Genomic DNA, 5010 nt, shown 5'->3' with positions numbered 1-5010 from the left:
CAATCCTCAGTATACGGACCCAGTCCGCATAATTGCTACTATAAACTTTCAACTAAAACTTTCTCTAGGAACATATCTTAAACAGTAGAACTAAAGCGCAAGCTACGACATAATTTGCAAAGTCCTTTTGACTATGTTCATGATAATTAAGTTCATCTAATGAACTCCCACTCAGATAGACATCCTGTCAGTGTCAAAACCGGCGGATCTCGGGTAGGGGGTCCCGAACTGTGCGTCTAGGCGGATGGTAACATGAGACAAGGGACACGATGTTTTACCCAGGTTCGGGCCCTCTTGATGGAGGTAAAACCCTACGTCCTGCTTGATTGATATTGATGATGTGGGTATTACAAGAGTAGATCTACCACGAGATCAAGGAGGCTAAAACCTAGAAGCTAGCCTATGGTATGATTGTTGTTCGTCCTATGGACTAAAGCCATCCGGTTTATATAGACATCGGAGAGGGCTAGGGTTACATAGAGTCGGTTACAATGGTAGGAGATCTACATATCCGTATTGCCAAGCTTGCCTTCTACGCCAAGGAAAGTCCCATCCGGACACGGGACGAAGTCTTCAATCTTGTATCTTCATAGTCTTGGAGTCCGGCCGATGATGATAGTTCGGCTATCCGGACACCCCCTAGTCCAGGACTCCCTCAGTAGCCCCTGAACCAGGCTTCAATGACGACGAGTCCGGCGCGCATATTGTCTTCGGCGTTGCAAGGTGGGTTCCCCTCCATGTTCCATGTGTTTGCCGAATAGTGTCCGGTTTCTTCATAAATGTTGCGCTCCTTGGCTTCCACGCCCAATAACGGCCCTCTTCCATGTGTTGTATGAATGCAAAAAACCAGGGTATTTTTACATTTTACCCTCCTAGCTGCGCGAATAAGCCGCCTATAAGAGAGGCGGGGATCCAGATCCGAATCACACCATCCTCCTCCCGCAAGTGCTCATCAAAGCGCATCTGACAAAAATCCATTCCAACATGGACAGTCGACGCGGCTCCTCTTCTCGCGCTCCCAGTCCTCAGCCAGGAGACTGGAGGAGATGCTCAGTCCCGCATAGCGAGTTAGTGATGCTCCAAGCAGAGGGATACCTTCCCCCAGCCTTTATGGTTCCGGTTCGAGCCGGACTGGCCACCTACAAGGGTGGGAAGCAGGCGGAGAGCGTCCCCAATCCCTCTAAAGGAGAGCGGGTATGTCTCGTCCCCTACTTAATAAGGGGACTCGGATTTCCCATACATTCGTTTCTCCAGGGGCTCCTGGAGTTCTATGCACTCCAACTTCACCACCTCACACCTGCCTCCATTTTACACATCGCGGGCTTTGTAGCTCTTTGCGAGCTGTTCTTGGGCATCGAGCCCCATTTTGTGTTGTGGAAGAGACTGTTTTGCCTCGTACCCTGTTCTCACGAGGGGTCGATATATCAAGTGCGCGGAGCTGAAACATGGCGCATCGCCGGGACCGGATATCTATTCGGAACCCCGAAGAAGGCGTCTGAAGACTGGCCTTCGGAGTGGTTCTATATGGAAGACGCCTCGCTGCCGGATCCAGTTCGGATCGGCCTCCCGGAGTTTAGCAACGCTCCTCTGAAGAAACGCCTGAGCTGGCACCTGCGGAGCCCTCAACGGGAAGATGATAGGAGCGTCCAATATCTGATGGGCCGGATACGGTTACTGGCCTATTCCGGATTAACCATGATTGGAGTCATGGCCACATGCATTATGCGAGGGGTGCAGCTGCTCCAATATAGGGGCCACCCCATGTGGGATTTCAACGGGGAGAATGACGCCACCCGTCATGGTCGCAAGGGGCCGGGATCGGCCGCCGATCTGGTAAAGATCCTGTCCGACTTGTACAAGGGGGAGAAGGAGGACTTTCTCCGTACGAGTCCATTGAATGGATTCTCCATGAATAACCCTCGGAGCTAGGTAAGCGAACGTTTATATATCCGATCCGTGCTTTCAAAGATAAGTGTCTTACTTTATGATTTCGACGCAGGAACTATGCCGGGATGTGGAGGGCATGGAAAGCCCGACTTCACAACCCGAGGATCCGGGAAGATCCCTTGATCCGGCCTCCGGAGAGGATCCGGACATAATGGTGGAACTGATTGACGGGGTGTTCCACCAGCTCAGCATAGATAATGCTCTAGTCGCCATTACGGCTGACTACCCCGGTTTATCTCCGGCTTCTCAGGTGAGTACGACGGAAGTCCTGAAACCGTTACTTTTGTAATGCTTATTTCTGACCACCGTGTACCAACGGTGCTTCGCAGGAGGTGCCTTTACGGCGGGAAGCCGAGCCCGCGGCGACTGACCAACCAGGGTCAGTGCGGCCCAACAGGCGGAAGAGGAGTGCGGCGCGAATTGAAACGTCGCCGCAGAGGTATGGCGCACCCTTGTCCTTTAAGGGAAAGACTCCTAGGAGGTACATTAATGCTCATGATTCTTCCAGGAGAAAGAGCGCTCGTCGGACTGAGCCCGGAGAGGTTGCCAACCAAGACTCCGCCAGCCAGGCTCCAATGCCTAGTCCGGAGGGGGAGGCGAGCGCAAGGCGCGAGCTGGATGCTCTTCCAACGGAGGATGCTGACAGGTTGTCCGCCACCAGGTCTGAGGTGGAGAGCGCCATGAATCACAGGCGCCGCCGAACAGTTCTTCGCGTGTTTCTCCCCAGAGGCGTTGAATGCCTTTAATGCGGGAGACGCACACCTCCGTGCTGCTCAAGATGGTTTAACCAGAGCCATGGAGCAGTATGTAAAAGACATACGGGTGAGGAATTTTAATGGTTATATATGCCAGTAGCCCCCGAGACTTAAAATAGTTAAACTAACTGATTTAAGGATCATTTGTTATGCAGGATCTTACGGAGAAGAATACCCACCTATCCCAGGAGCTTCAAGAATACAAGGCCCAACTCGAGGCCGCGCTAGCCGCTGCCCGGGGAGCCACAGAGACCCCCTCTGGTAATTCATATTTCAAAAAGAGAAGTAGTTTATGAAGTGCGGCATGTGTGTATAATCTGACAATAATATTGCAGAGGGTGCCGGACTAGATCCGGACAAGCAACATCTGCTACGCCAGCTTAAGGCCGGCGAGAAGGTGCTTACAAGGGTGCAGCAGGAGAGGAACAAACTCCAAGATGCCAACACCCAGCTGGGCGAAGAACTAAAAGGTGTTCGGGTCCAGCTGTCTAACTCCGTAAAGGAGAATCGACGGCTTCGTCGCGGCATTTACAGTAAGTGCTTGAGCAAACTCTTTTGAAAAGAAGAGTTCGGCAAGGAAGTCGATTGACAGAAATGTGTCTGTAGGTGTGCTCACGGGTCGTTCGGCGGAGGAGATGCCTGGTTCCACGGGAGACCCTCTTCCCGAGCTACTGCAACTGCACGAACGTGTTCGGCAGGCGATGAGCGGCGTCGTTCAGGCCTTATGGCCTTCCGTCTCCCTACCCGAGGGTCTTGGAGGGCTTGCTGAGAAGCTTCAGGGAGTACGGCAGCGTTCTCGTCTGTGGAAGATATCGGCCTGCCGTCAAGGCGCCAGGGAGGCCTGGGCCATGGTGAAGACGCGGTACACGAGGGCTGATCCAAACCACATGGCCGAGGTCGGACCTGTGGGGCCTGATGGGAAGGAGATCCCTGTGAGCCTGATGTACGGCCAAGTAGAGTTGGCCGCGAAATATTCCCAACGGGACTGTAAATTAGACAGCCTATTAGATGGGATTGAAGAGGAGTACAATCAGTCAGTTTGACGATGTAATTTAAAATGACATGTAAAATGCCTTCTAGCCGGATTGTAGATCGTTTGTCTTTGCGGACCTTTTCGCTTCAACCTCGGGACCCAACAGTCCGGAGTGTGTCCGAATACCCTGAGGGTTATACAAAAACCGGGGCATGCATGGAGACAAGGCGTAGGGGTCATAAGTGCTTTATCAGACAATTGCCCAACTAGCTATGTTATATTACATGGTTAGTAAGAAACATCTTCCAGGGAGAATAGTTCCGTTAGGGGTTCCTTTCCCTGGGAGGCATGCCCTAAAGTGCATGTCCAGACTGCGAAAAGAGCAGAAAAAGCATCTGGAGGCAGAGAAATAAATAAGTAATAAATCATCTTTCAGGTCACCGACCGAATATTCCCTTAAGAACGCTAGCTTTCGGCTTCACCCAGTCTGAGGTACACATCCGGCTGATCTGGCAGTAACAATCGCAGAGGTGCTCCCTTTACCTCCTAGCCGAACAATCGGGAACGTAGGGGTAAGCACAGGAGCCAGGAACCCAGCTTGGCCAAAACTTAAGTCATATCGATGCATATAATGGTGAGTAAAAGGTACATGCGGAAGTATGACACATGTGTTGGGCATGAAGCCCGTATAGATAAGCTTCTGTTAAAGAAGCCCCCAGGTATAACGAGTGCGAGTAGCACATCAAGTGAGTGCGAACAAAGCGCAGATCAGCCCTCAAGAGGCTTGCACTGAAAGAGGGAGGAAAAAGGAGGGAAAACAAAGACAGCAAAAAAATATGAAAGGTGGACGGAGGAAGGAGACCAACTCTGAGTCCGGCGCTAGGCGTAGAATCTTCGGAGACGGGCTGCGTTCCATGGGTTTGGCTCGAGTCGGTTGTTAGATGCGTTGCGTAGACGGTATGCACCGCTGGTAAGGACTTGGTCGATGATGAAGGGACCTTCCCATTTGGGCTTAAGTTTGTCATTTTTCTTGTCCAGCAGGCGTAGAACTAGTTCGCCAACATTGTAAGTTTTAGCCCGTACTTCTCTGCTTTGATATCTTCGAGCCTGCTACTGATAGAATGCGGAACGGGATTTTTCCACGTCGCGCTCCTCCTCTAAGGCGTCCAAACTGTCCTGCCAATCCAACTCGGCTTCTCTTTCTTCGTACATGCGCACACGAGGTGAGTCATGAAGTATGTCGCAGGGCAAAACTGCCTCAGCGCCGTATACCATAAAAAATGGTGTGAATCCGGTAGTGCGGTTTGGCGTGGTCCGCAGCCCCCAGAGTACGGA

The sequence above is a fragment of the Triticum aestivum genome, chromosome 2B (assembly GCF_018294505.1).
Source record: "Triticum aestivum cultivar Chinese Spring chromosome 2B, IWGSC CS RefSeq v2.1, whole genome shotgun sequence".
NCBI classification, from domain to species: Eukaryota; Viridiplantae; Streptophyta; class Magnoliopsida; order Poales; family Poaceae; genus Triticum; species Triticum aestivum.
This window is presented reverse-complemented; position numbering follows the sequence as displayed.